Here is a 15,340-nt window from a genome sequence, read left to right on the forward strand (position 1 = left end):
TAGACAAGTGCCTAGGACATCTTAAATAGAGGAGTGCTTGTAAGGTTATATGTGAGGGGATATTAGCATTCCAATTGTCACCTAAAAATGTAATAGGAGGGACTTGGTTCAATAAGCCTTCACTAAGGTATATTCAAGCCAACTGATGGATCCAAATGCTCGGTGTATATTGGGGTGATCTCTAAGAGAAGTGACCTCTTCCTCTGGTGGTCAACACATGGAAATGAGACAACTTAAAACTGAAGTCGCAGTAATGGTGAAGAGAAGGAGAGGAAAGAGGGAAATAGATGCATCGGGTTGTCACAAATCGAATGCTAGGCAACAATGTTCCAGCAGAAAGTGGAATTCGATGGATAGGGTTGTAAACAACAAAGAATCCTAAACCATGGTTTTTCTGTGAAATGATAGAAATAGAGGAGTGCAGAAGAAGGTTTTAGATCAAACATGACATAGGTATCATTCTCTGCCAAAAGCTAACGTAGGGTTGGTATGGTTGGTAGTTGTAGGAGTGCTAGGGTATTGATCATCTCTCCTTTGGAAAATGACATATTCAACTTAAACTTTTGAACATAAATTTTAATACTTTCTAGAAGAATACCTTCTTAATACAATGATAAGTTTTGAAGAACTGCGAATGTCCTCTTTTGTAAAAATGTACAATTCCAAAAGGACCTTCTATTTAAGTTGGAATTCTTGCATAATTATATGTGGTCATGATACGAAAACAAATACTTCCTCCACATGAATTTATCTAACACACTTAGATCCTCCTATATCTGTAAAGTGATTTCAAATTTCTTCTAACATTGCTTCCATTTTGTGCTTACTTTTTCCACCTAGTCTAATTATGGAATGGAAATAGTGGATACCAAACCCTGTATGTCTTCCTCTTTTTCTTAAAGTGCGTATTTCACAATCTTGTATTTTCCTTGTTTTAGATAAATTTAAAGTCATAACCTAGCATCTTTGTAATTCCTTTTTGTTTCACTTCAAAAGATAATTGTTATTCTAAGAAGTACTTCAAACTATCATGATCTATTTTTACTTTCAAGTATCTTCCTAGTAGGTATGTATGTTATTTTTTAACAAAGTATGGTTGTTAGCTTAATTGTTTTTGAATTCCTTTCACCTAATTATTAAATAGAATCATAATATTATGAAGTAACATTATCTGTGTAGGATGTAGTTATTTCTAAAGGCTAATTACTCAATGGTAACTTTTAAAACAATAGGATAACATGTTAGAAGAGTTAACCAAATTTTTCATGTACATAATTACTTAGTTTAACATCCCACAACAACTTTTAATCATATAATACAAATGATGATTTATGTCACAGTAACAAAAAAGTAATTTTTTCATTTGCAACCATATATCAACTTTTTTGTAGCTCTCCTAAAAACATAAAACAATATTGAAATAAAAGTTTTGTAAAGATTCATCGAATCGATTTGTCAACAACAAATACATCAAAGCTACACCATGAACACAAACTACAACTTAAATCAATAATTAAGTAAAATTCAATTAAGAAATGAGTATCGTTACATAGAGGTCCCTACCCATTCAGGTTTCATTGTAAGAAACATTATAGACCCAACTTAACTTAGCACACTTCTTCAGAATTGAAACATATGTAAAACATGAATCATTGTGTTTGTACTAAATTATTCATGAAACAAAGTACATAATTTTAACAATACTAAAAATGACTTCTTAGATAGATATATTATCATTAAAGTTTAATAATATTTTTCATAAAGAATTCAAGTTCTTTCTAAACCGATCTATCAATATCATTGTCATCCCAAAGACTACAAATTTACAAACTAAACACAACTATAGAACAAAGTATTTCTAAAGATAGAGAAAAATATTTCTTCAATTTCCTTCATAATTGCACAAAATCATTACCTCTACTATGATATTTATGATTGGCTGATTAAAATCCATAGATAAATATTTGAGGTGATTCTATAATCAGATCTATGCACATGTGGTACATTGTATTTCCTGAAATTCCTATTGACTTAGGCTTTACCTGATATCTTCTACTTATCTATTTACTCTAGAGCCTAGTTGAAGAACACATGTCCATCTCCATATCATTTGTGATCTCCTCAAAGTTATTTTTTCTCCTTCGGATACCCGCAACCATAGAAGATAATGAATCCGCCACAGACTATGCTATAAAATAGATGACCACTAGAGAATCACATATTCTTGTAGTGACTTACTAGTAAATTTTATAACCTAAATTATACATTAAAAGATGAAAAATGTATGAAAATAGACAATTCACCTTGTTATTATTTCTTGGTATCTTATCTTGTAAATGGAAGGCATGATGACAAAATGGAGTGAAAATGTGTTATGAAACATTAAATATTATAGGTTCAGAAGACAAAATTGTGGAAAAGAGAGTGATGAAAGTGTTGAAAATGAGGACCCAACATCTCCACCACATGGAAGGTGTTTAATTTCCTCACACAACAAAATTTCTTATTTTGTCCCAAAAATACTTTGTCTTTCTCTACAAAACTTCTAAAAATTCATTATATCAAGACTTAAAACATGTTTTGAAGCATTAACTATAATTTCCAAGCGAGATGTTTCAACTTTCTTCTTATGTTTTTGTATATTCATATTAATCTTATGTTTTTTGTTTACTATCTTTATTTTTTGGATTTTCTTGTACCATTTATTGGCTTATTTAGATAATGATTTCATTTATGATTCTGGTTGTTCCTTCTCTCTTTATAACATTTCAACATTACTTTTGAGCATTGTCTTTTGATTGTTTAAGTACATGTATGGTAATTCTAGCTCTTGAGTCTATATTTTCAGTCATTTAATTTTACTTGTTTTATGTACCTCTGATGCAGTGGATAAAAAGACTTCTTCCTAAATAGGTTCTTCAACTGGAAAATCTCCAACGGGGTCTTCATTTGTAAAGTTTTCTACAAGGTCTACTACTGTAAAATATTTAGGTTATATTACTCTATTTTCATCTATATCTATTGTCATATATTTATCAAATCCTCATGAAGTGTTTGAAGTAGATTTTGTCCTGAATTTATTCACCAATATTTTCGTAAATTTATCACCCTTTTATGCCTTTATGCTCAATTACTCCGAAAAACCTTCAATATCATTACCCTAGTTATCTGAAACATAGCTTTCATCATTCCTCTGTTTTCCCCTATTTCTCGTAATGCTTCTTGTGGTTCTTCTGTCAATAGAAGGAATGACATCAAAGGGGTATTTCCTATTTTTCATTTTAATCACTTCTTTGTTTATAGGATGGGGTTCAAAACACTTATTTTCTTCTTCTACTATTGATTTCAAATCCTTCGCCTTTTCCTTTTAGACTTATAGTTTTTCAAATATTTGAAACCTTTATCTCCTCCTTAGGTTTCAAATCATTGTTCTCATCTTTTGGTTCAATTTTTTAACTTTTCCTTTTTTGACTCTTCATTGCTTTGTTTTTTCATTTAGAAACGTCAAATATATTAAAACCAAGGTTCCCATATTGTCGCTATGTTTCAACAAGAGTTTTTTTTAATTGAATTCTTACAAAAAAAAATCCTCCCATGTATCACTTCTTCTATGTAAATCATCTTCAATTATGACTTTTACTAAGCCAAAATTATATTAAATTATTTTTCAATTCCTAAGGTTTCTTTGAATTCCTTTAGAAATTTTCTATAGATTACTCAACAGATAAAATAGAAATGGATCTTCTTGTTTGCTTAAAAATGCATCAATAACCTCATATGGTAAAAGAAAATAAGGCCATGACTTCTTTAACAAGTTATGCTTTTGGAAGATGAACATGATGACTCACCATTTCCTTTTCAAAAATTTCCTTAGAATTCCATTTATATAGCTCATTGCTTGATATTGGTTTTTTAACAATTGTTTCCAATAGTATTCCTTTATTATTTGGTTATCAAACCACTTTCCACCTATTTTTTAAAATTATGTAGCTCCAAATATACATATTTTTGTCACTTGTAACCTTAAATCACCAACTTGTGCTCCAATTCCATTAAAGAAATTGTGAATTCTAGCATGACTCTATCATTACCACCTATGAATTTATGGGAAAATGGAAAGCATCCTATATTCTTAAATATTTAGCCTCTCTTTGGATATTCCTATAATACCTTGAAATCATCTAGCTCATATCCACCATTGGACCCATCTTTGTGACCTAGAGTGCAAGAGGAGATACTTAGTCTTGTAATTTTAGCCCTTTCCACAACTTATCGAAACAATTTATGAACTCTTGAATTAGAATGGTGTTAAGAGGATAAGACATCTCTCAATTTTTATGGATCCAATTTTTTATGTTGAAAACTATAACCTATGGAAGATGATAATGTAGGGGCATTACATGATTTTAGGTTTTGATGTCTTCTCTACTGTGGTATCTAGATATGGTGTTCCTGATGTACTTTCTTTAGACATTGATGAAAAGAAGAATTGTCAAAACAATGCCAAAGCCAGAAATGACATCATTGCAACACTTAGTGACAATGCGCTGATAAATGTCATGCATTGCAAATCAACTAGAGGAGTTTGGTACAAACTTGAAAATAGCTATGAAGGTGATAAGAAAGTGAATAAAGTGAAGCTCCAAACCTATAGGATGAGGTTTAAGAGCTTCAAGATGAAAGAAGATGAAATTATTGCAAAATATTTTCGAAGAGTTGAAACAGTGAACAATCTAATCAAGAGCATTGACGCAAAATTTGAAGACAAAGTCATTATTCAAAAAATATTGAGGTATTAACTAGAAAGATTTAACCCCAAGGTCTCTTGTATTGAGGAAATATTTCATTTGAGTACTCTCACTATGGAGCAATTGCTTGGAATTCTTACCGCTTATGAGATGTGTATTGTATAAGAGGAATTTGAATCTAGTGAAGCTATATTCAAGGCCTCTAAGAAGGTCAAGGGTATTACCAAAAATATCAAGAAACTTCCAAAGAAATTCAAGAAAGAAGAAGAGTACTCTAGTAGTGAATCTAATGAAGAATTTTCTAAGTTTTCCAATAATTTAAAGAGAGGTTCCAGAAAATATAAAGGCATGCTTCCTTTCAAGAGTTCTAAATGTGGAGGAGTTGTGCATTTTTCTGCAAAATGTCCACACATGAAAATAAAAAAGGAGGAAAAGAAGAAGGATATTAAGAGTAAGGATAAAACTCAGAAATTTCGAAAAGTTAAAGCTCAAAAGAGAAGTAGTTACTACTCCAAAGAATAAAGTGCTACCTCAGATGAAATTAGTGGGAAATATTCATCAGAAGAAGAAGAGCACATTGAATGTGTTCTTATGGCCTTTGAGTCCAAAGATGAATCAAATTCTGAGGATGGAGAGATTGATTATGAAGGTGATCTCATTAATGCACTTGATGAGATAAGAAAATCTAGAAATAAAAACAAGCTGCTGAAATAAGAAATACGCAAGATAAAATAGAATAAATCTTCTGTGGTTGATAATTCTTTGAAGAGCTAGTTGGATGAGCTTAAGAAATTCAAGGAAAATTTACTGCAAAAAATTGTGGTTAAACAAAATAATCTAGCTGAGTTGGAGAAAGAAAATGAATATTTGAAGTAACATATTGGAGGAGCACCCATTGCATGCACCCATGAAGAAGACATCATATGCTTAAAGAGAGAATTGGAAGAAGTAAAAAGGAAGGAGAATATTCTCAGCAATCAACTAGAATAATCTAAAGGGAATTGTCACAAACTTGAGGAAGAAATTGTTGCATTAAGGGCCAATCTATCAACAAAAAAAAAAATAAAGCATGCCTAAATCATAAATTCATCAAGGGATATGAAACCTTACAAAATATCCTCAACATGGAAAGGTCATTGAAGGACAAAATTGTTTTGGGGTTTAAACCTCCTTTACAAAATGTCAAAGATCAACCAAGTACCAGCTATGCTTATGATTTGAAAGGAAAAGAAAATCAAACAAAAATTGCAGCAGCTAGCAAGAATGAGAAAAAGAATGAAGCTGAAGTCAAATCATAAAATCAACAAGTGAAGCAAGCAAGATCCTAAAATTTCACACCTCCATCATGACAACAAAAGGTATGGTATCCTACATTATTTTATGGTTATTGTTTTGCATGTAATATTTTTAGATACAAATCAATAAATTGTAGGTTGAAGATGTTTCCTAGAAGATATGTTAATAGATCAAGAGTTGCTCAACGTCCAAATATTTTGCATGCAAATGAAAATAATTTTTTTTCTCCACTAATGAATGAGATCGAGTGTTTCAGATGCAACAAATTTGGTCACAAAACTAGTGAATGTAGATCTAGCCTTCCAAATTACTTCATGTAGCACAGTCAAGAGAAATTAGGGGTTTTTTAAATCGGGAAGGTGTATTGGGTTCGTATTGGTAGGGGGTTAAACAATTTGTGTTTTAGAGGTATTTTCCAATATGTAGTCAAATTAAAGGTATGTTTTAGTATTCCATGAGTGCATTTGATATGTTATAGGTTCATTGAGTGAATCCCCTAGGCCTTATACTAGACATATTTTTAATTTTTTTTTTCCTTTCCATACTAAAAGTATGTTGTAGGAATGTAGGCTTAAAGAGATGCACCTAATGATGTATGTTCTCCACTAATGTGCCCAAAAGAGATCTAACCAATTATCCCTTAGAATATCATTAACCCTAAGAATAATCTTTTTACTTGTTGAATGTTCCTTGTAATTGGATTTTTTTCAAGGATTTATCATGTACTAAATTATGTGCAGTACTTAATATCCACATAATGTTCTCTTAGTTCATCCGTAAAAATGGATCATGAGAGACCGAGACATTTTTTTTTATATAAAAAGCCATTGGTACAAAACAAATTGATTAGGTTCCAAAAACAAGGCTACAATAGGCACGTTTTGTAAATTTCGCACCTCATGTGGATCAAATAATTGTTCCATATAGAATATCCATGCCATAGTATCTTTACCATCAAGTTTCCTCATATTAATCATGGGATTTAAGTAGTTCCTTGCTCCTGCATGGAACCTCTAATGATGTGGACCTAAGGTGATGAATAACCATGGTTATAAGATTCACTATTTATGTCCTACAAATATTCATAATTTCCTTACATTCTTATATCTCCTTTATGGAATATGTCATTTATAGTACACAAGAACGTGAGGGACATTAAATTTTCAACTCTTTCATATTTTTTGTCCATATAATCAATATTTTCATCCATATTTTTATCCATTTGTTCCTAATTATCATTCAAATCGTTAATTTTTATTGACCTAACACTCAATTCATTAAATTTCCTCTTCGATTTGGATAGGTAATGAAAAAATATAGTTTCTTTCTTCTTGAGTCATGGTTGAGATCTGTATATGTTTATCAAGAGTATAAGTTTTCCTAGCACCCTTTACCATGTGAAATAAGCATAATAATAATAATTCTCTTTTTACTCTTTATCACATTTTTAAGGAGCAAAAATCGATCTTCTAATAAAAAATTATGTTGATGGTAATTTACATATCTTTAAAAATATGATTTCGAGATTCTTATATAGCTAACATTTCTCTTGATGTATCTCTAAAATTTATGCCTTTCTAGGTCTATAATTTTTTCCAAAGGTACTTACATATGTCCTCTCTACAATACCATAGGTCTAGACAAACATTTATGTTCCAATTGAAATTTATGGTAACTTCTCAAGGATTGTTGATTCATGGCCCTTTCCAAATAGTGAACCTATATGGATTGCCACTTGCTCAGTATTTCAAATGTAGTCATGTATTTTTGATGTAAAATATTATACTACATATTTTATTCAAATTAACCAATGGAGCTCAAGTTTCACTTTCTAAGTTCTAGATACACAATAGTTTTACCAAGAACATCTATTTGAGACTAGTTTTTCGACTAGTTACTAAGACCCTAATTTCCACAATTTATATTTAAGAAATTATAGCATCTTAGAAAAATACATTTCTACCATATGTCCTTAGATATGTTTTATTAAAATTTTGAAATTTCAAAGTCTATATATCTACATTAAAAGAATGCTATAACATAAATTTACAAACAACTCATTTCATACTAATTTTAGGACTAGTCAAGAGTGTGAACTTCCATAAATTATATTTTAGAAGGTACACTGAAACAAAACCTAATTTTCTATCACATGTGATTTTACATTTCTACTCAAGATAATGAAATATGACAGTTTGAAAATTCTCCAAAAAATATTTACAAAAAAAATTTCAAGATGACTATTAACATTGATTTCAAAACTAGTCACAAAACTCAACTTTTACAAACTATATCTCAAAAAGTATAATGGATCATGACTTGAAATTTTACCACATGTACCTAGATATTTATCTTCATTTTCCCCCAAAAGAATATATTTGAAGCTTTCCAAAAAATTAGTTGTAGTGAAAATTCCGAGGTAGCTTGATTGAAGGGGATTTGTCTAGAGCTTAATATCATGCTTCAATATCTTAAGGAGCTTTATGGTTTCTCAATAATTATTAGTTATTACTTAATAAGTATGTCGTAACTTATGGAAAATGTGTTACCTCCTTAATAACCCCACTATAAATTTATTCCTTTGAATGCAGTGAAGCCACTATGTAGGCATTGTCAACTTTAGAGTATAACATGTACACTTCTCTAGTTTAAGTAGTGTGTAACTTCACCAAGACTTTTGTCTTGAAATGTGATGCCTTGGTAAAAGGTCTTAGCACGCTGTTGATGCACAAATGACATCTATTTGCATTCACTAGTAAGTAGTTGAGTGATTGTAATTTTATAGAATCTACCTATGAGAAATATATGATGCCATCATTCATGCAATTAAACTTGTCACCCATATCTCATAGGAAGGAACTTCAAAATCAAAACTGACCATTGTAGCTTGATTTTTTCTAGAACAGAGTTTATTGTCCTTGAGTAGCATAAGCATGCCATAAGGATGTTTCAATATGATTATGGGATCATGGATAAAAACGTAAATAAATACATTGGTTGATGCTTTGTCAAGGAAATATGAGGAAGGATCCATTTTTTCCTTATCCTTCCTTATATCAAATTGGTTCAATGAATCTCATCAGGAATGGCTAGTGTCAGGCCAGGAGGTAACTCCTCAAATTAGAATCTCTTTATTCATTTTGGTTGTTCATAGTTATATACATGACAGAGTGACTCTTGATTTTCATCTACCGATGACTTTTCATTTTCCCTTATTTATTATTTACACTATTTACAAATGTTCACCCAATCCCTATGATTAGGTGTCAACATTCCCCCCCTTAATTTGAAGGGATGTTGGTGAGTCCAAGCATCCTTTTGAATCTTTCAAGCTTTTCTCTTCCAAGCGCTTTGGTGAAGATGTCTGCAATCTGCTCATTAGTGGAGCAATGGCGAAGATGGATTGTTTTGGCCTCAACATGATGTCGAATCAGATGATATTTTGTATTAATGTGTTGTTTGACCAATTTAATGTCTTTAAATTGTTAATCATAAATTTTCAACCAGGGTAGGTATACCAATGAAGTACACGTGCACTATATGTGATAGAAATTATTTTATTATGTTGTTATGTTCTTGTTAGGGTCTAAAGTTAAGATTAGTATGGAGATAGTGTCGTTAATTATATTAATGTCTCAATCCCTAAAGTTATTAGCTAATTTCTTAGGATTTGTTCTCGATTGAATCATGTTATGGATGATATGAGAGTGATTCTAGATTTACTTGTGTTAGATTGTTTTGGATTTTCGTCTTGAATTTTTATGCTGCAACTCTAATTTACCAAGTGCAAGAGAAATTTATTCTATCAAAATGTAAAGGAGCAATGTCTGAATTCAATTGCTAAGGAGAAGACTCTCACTCTTTTACTTATTCAATTTCATTTAAATAAGATATTCTCAACAACAACTACGCTATGAAGTAAACAGAGTTAGACTACACTAGATAAAAATCAAATGAAATAACCATACTGTTCCAGAAAAAAAATCAATTCAAATAGAAGATTAAACTAGGTATAAAGCAATGGGAAGTGCTCATGCATACAACAATTTACTAACGAACTCATCATACAACATTTCTTCACACAAAAACAGAGTATTCAAGTAATGAAAGAAATCTAATTGCAATTGGTTAAAGACCTGTCACTGGTCGTAGGGGCCCTCCACGAATCAGTCCATAATTTCCAATCAACACAGTGCATACAAACATCAAACAAAGTCTATTACTTGCAAAACAAAGTTTAACAAACTGTTTCAAAAATTAAATCATCTGGTGCACACCAAATCAAAGTGCAACCATAGTTTTTATAATAAGTATTTGGCATAACAACATGATCATTTTAAGCCTAAATATATTTATTTCAATTAAAATATATCACTAAAACTTCAATTTGCTATTCTGAAAGCAAATCGATAAGGTTTCGATGAAACTCGAATTCTGTTCCAGTGATAATCCTGTAGTTGACTTTGGGGTTTGAGTGTGATATCCTGCGATCATCTTGATAAACTGGTTTGAGTTAATAGGAAGGAATCCACGAGGGGACCATTCCTTATCCATCTCTATCCTTTTTCACTGAGTTGGAGCTTTTGAACCTTATAAAAAATGGATGTAGCTGCAGAAATCTAAACTAGCTGCAAAAACAAACCAATTATGTAGCTAAATGCATTCTTTAACAAAACAATAGGGTATATAGACAAACATGAATAAGAAGACATGTTATTGCTTACCTTGAACAAAACCTTGTGTCTATTGCATTATTTAGGTGATAAGTATAGGAAAAGAGAGGAGAGATAGGCAAAAAGTGAAGTCAAGGTAAGAAAATATTTGGACTCTACACTCTCCCAGGCTGGAGGTTTTGTATGTCCTCATACATTTCATCATTGTTAGTAATTCTTTCATTATGATCATCACCTACAAGTTTCACTTTCTTCTTCTTTCTGGCAGCTACTGGCATCCTAGCTTTTCTCATGAGAATTTTTTATTTTAAGTTGATAATCTCTCTTTAAATTGTTCCGTTTTCTTTCTTCAACTCTTTGTTCTTTTTATACCACAAAATCAAATGAAGGGTGAGATTGTCACTTTTTGCAATCTGGATCTCACTTTGTGCCTTCAATGTTTGATTCTCATTCTTGAGATACTTATTCAATGTTTCTAACTCAAAAACCTCTTGCTTTAAAATGTTTGAGGCTGAGTGTTCCTATGGTTCATTTAATTGATTACTCCATTCTCCAGGACTTTGAATTGTTTCTTTAGTTGCTACCTATTTTCTTCCCAATGGATCTATATAGTCATATATCTCCTGTTGAACAGGGTCAATACCCAGACTATGCACTGGGCTTCTTAGAGGTGAGCTGCAAGGTGGTGGTGATACTCTCGGTGATGATTTTGGTGACCCTTTTGGAGAACTTTCAGGGTTTTCTGTTGGCTCATTCTCAGTTGGCTCGTTTTCCTCGAGATCAATGTATTCTGTAGCTTTTGAGATTTTCTATTGGATTGTGCTCAGCCTTGTACTCCTCCTTAGTCCTCCCTATACTTTCCTTCTTTTAGTCTTTGATTTTTCTTCTTGCGGAAGGGTCCTAGTTTGTGGTATTTCCTTTGCTCTTTTGATAACTTTCTTCTTCTAAGATTTCCCTTTTTCATTCTCTGCAAGATATCCACTATGGGCAGCTCTTCTTCTGATAATTCTGGGTGAGTATGGGTTTCCTAATCTTTTACTACTTCTATTGTTCTCTTCCTTCCTCTGGGGGTCCTACTACTGCTGGCTTGTTTTGGGGATCTTTCTTCAAAATGGTTCCTCACTAAGAAACTTTCCAAGTTATCCCCTATACTCTGAAGATGGAACTCAACTAATATCATTATCAGGCCATGATGATACATGGTATTTTCTATAAACTGAATTCTCTTTTGAACATTTGTGGACATTTTCTTGAGACTATGTAAGAGAAAATACAGAAGATTCATCTGGCGATCTTCAAGAAAAGGCATCATCATCCTAACATGATAAAAATAAATATAACCAAACCGACCCTCACAGGTGACAAATTTTTGAAGTATAAGCAATAAATTTCTCCATTTACTCTTAAGGGTTGTGCTGGGAATACCTTTCTTGAAGACAGTGGTGTCCATATTTGGATTTTTCAAGAAGACCTTCCAATCTTCTCCATTAATTCCCTTGTTCTTGAACCATTTTTCCTCACTCCTTGGTAATTCAGTAGCTTTTGCGATCATGGAATCTGTTATGGTGATCTTAATGTCTCCTATTTTAGCTTTAGTTCCATCAAATGAGTGTGAAAATGTCTGCCACTTCCCTGTGAAAACCGTTGAATTTTTCAGTGAACTACAACCATTGTTTCTTTTGCAACAACTCCTTGGTTTGAGGGTATCCCTCCAATAATTTCTTCCCTACTCTCTTGGTTCAAACAAGGATCCCCATTATGGAGGATGCTTTGCCTCAAAGACTAGTTACCTTGAGAAGAGAATGGTGTTGGTAGGGTTTTGCTAAGTGGCGGAAGGACGGAGTGGCTATGAAATTTCAAAGGAGTGTAAGAATAGGTGGATTATAATAAGGGTTATAAGAATGAATCAGATTGTTGGGCGCATTTAAAATGTTGATTTAAAATGATGATTTGATAATTACTTCGACGGATCTGGAATGATGACATGACATGACTTTTAAGTGGTGGATTATGATATTTTGTTAGGCGACCATCACCCTTAAATTGTAATGATTTCATTTCAATTTTTGGCAGTACTATGTCTTCTTAGTCACATATGCAATATATCAATCCCTATTGCTAAATTAAAGTAGCACATACCTGTGATCCACTTTTCTAACCTTGTTGTTGTTCTGAGATCTCCTATGGGTACTTTGCTCTGTCAGTTATCTTTCAATTCAAATCACCAAGTGTCCTTGTAGGCTAGAAAATTATTAGGCTGCAAAAACTTGTCATAGCTACAGAAACTTGTTCGAGCTGCAGAAAGTTGATGATTCGACAACTAAGAAAAAAACGTTTTAATAAAGGAACTTTATTATTTTCTTTTTTGAAAGGAAAATTTGAAGTGCCAACAAAAATTGGTTTTCACTCTAAATTTTCTGTATAAACCTGCCAACAGCATGTTGCTTTTCATGTTTATACCTTTTTCTTCTTCTTTTGTTTCCTCTTATTATTATTATTATTATTATACGTATATTTATTTTTTTTTCAAGAGTAAATAGAGTAAAAATTTCTAAGGTGGAAAAGAAGAAGAATTCTTCTTGATCATTTTCAGTTCTGAATTATCTTGGAACATTTTGCAAATTCCTCTTTTGTCAATGGCTTCTGGTACAATCTGAGTCAATTTCCATTTACTAATAGAGGAATTTTCTCTTCATCAATAGTCCTGATTCCAACTGCACCATTTTCAAAAACACTTGCAACTTCATAAGCTCCAAGCCAGTGGGTTTGCAATTTCCCTTGAAAATTCTTGAACTTTGAATCAAAGAGTAATGCCCAATCTCTTAGATTAAATTTTCTTTCTTTAATGTACTTATCATGCCATCTAAATCCCTATTCTTGAACTAGGCTAGTTCTCTAGAAGGCTTCTTGTCTTATTTCATTATGTTCATTCAGTTGACTCATCCTTTGCATCTGTGCTTCTCATAAGTCAATATCTAGCTAGACTGTTGTCTTATAGGTCTGGATCTGGAACTCTATCGGAAGTAATACTTGCTTCCAATAAACAAGTTCATAGGGAGTATGTCCAGTAGTATTTCTCCATGTAGTTCTATAGGCCCATAAAACTTCTAGAATCTTTTCCACCTAGTCCTTTCTGTGTAGATGTATAGTCTTTGTAAGGATTGCTTCAATCACCTTATTTGTGGACTCAACTTGTCCATTAGCTTATGGATGGTATGGAGTAGACTTCCAATGTTTGATTTTGTATTGATCCACAAGCTTCTACACTAATCTGGATGTGAATTGTGTTCCTTGATCTGTTACAATTTCTCTTGGAACACAAAAACGAGTAAAAATATCCTCAAAAAGAAATGAAACTACAACATTTTCAGTAGCAAAAGGAAGTGCTTTAGCTTCTACCCATTTAGTGACATAATCAGTGCATACCAGAATATACTTCTTTTTCTTTTAAGGTGGGCTGATTGGTCCAACAAAATCTAGTGCCCACTTCTCAAATTGTTCGGTGAGTACCTGTGGTTGTAGTGGAATTTCATTTGAAAGAGTGGGTTTGCCCATTCTTTGACAATTGTCAGATATTTTAACATATTCTTTGGTGTCCCTGAAAATGGAAGGCCAATAATATCCTGAAAGCAAGATTTTGTAAGCAGTCCCTCTATCAAAAAAATGTCCCCCACATGGCTCATCGTGGCAAGCTTCAAGTATTTCTAGTATTTTATCCTCTTGAACACATCTTCTGATGATGAGATCTCGTCCTATCTTGTATAACTCTTCATTTATCCATGAATAAGATGTGTTATTGTGGACTATTCTTCTCTTTTCTCTAGGAGATAGATGAAATGGCATTTGTCCTGTAGATAAATAGTTAGCAATATCTGCATACCAATGTGATTTAGTAGATATTGCAAAAATATATTAATCAGAAATTTATCCTCTACAGGTTGATCATTATTTTCATTTTGTATTCTAGATAAAAAGTCGGCAATTGTATTCTGCTTTCCCGGTCTATCTAGAATGGTTATATTGAATTCTTGTAACAGTAATAACCATATGGTTATTCTTCCATTAGTGACTAGTTTATTCATTAGGTATCTAATGGCAGAATGGTCTGTGTGAAATTTTTTTCATAACCAGTTATGTAATGTCTAAATTTGTTAATGGAATGAACTACAACTAAAAACTCCTTTTTAGTTACAGTGTAATTTAACTCTACAGAAGTTAAATTTTTACTATTATAATAGATTGCATAAGGAGTAAGATATTTTTGTCCCAACACAGCTCCTAAGGCTGAATCTGAAGCATCTATTGAGATATGGAAAGGAAATTTCCAGTTAGGTCATTTTAAGATAGGTGCTTCAGAAATTCTCTTTTTCAAAGTTTCAAAGGCAGATTGACATTCAGAATCCCAATTGAATTCACAGTCCTTGGTGAACAATTTAAAAAGTGGGGATGCAATTTTTGTGAAGTTTTCTATGAATATTCTATAATATCCATTAAAACCGAGAAAAAATCTTACATATTCTTAACAACTTGGCACAAATAACTTAGAAATGACTTCAACTTTAGATGAGTGTACCTTGATTCCATCTCCTGAAATATGATGACCTAAACCAATTCCTTTGTTAA

The sequence above is a fragment of the Pinus tabuliformis genome, chromosome 4_1 (assembly GCF_031772625.1).
Source record: "Pinus tabuliformis cultivar Carrire ecotype Pingquan chromosome 4_1, CPIR1, whole genome shotgun sequence".
Taxonomy (NCBI): Eukaryota; Viridiplantae; Streptophyta; class Pinopsida; order Pinales; family Pinaceae; genus Pinus; species Pinus tabuliformis.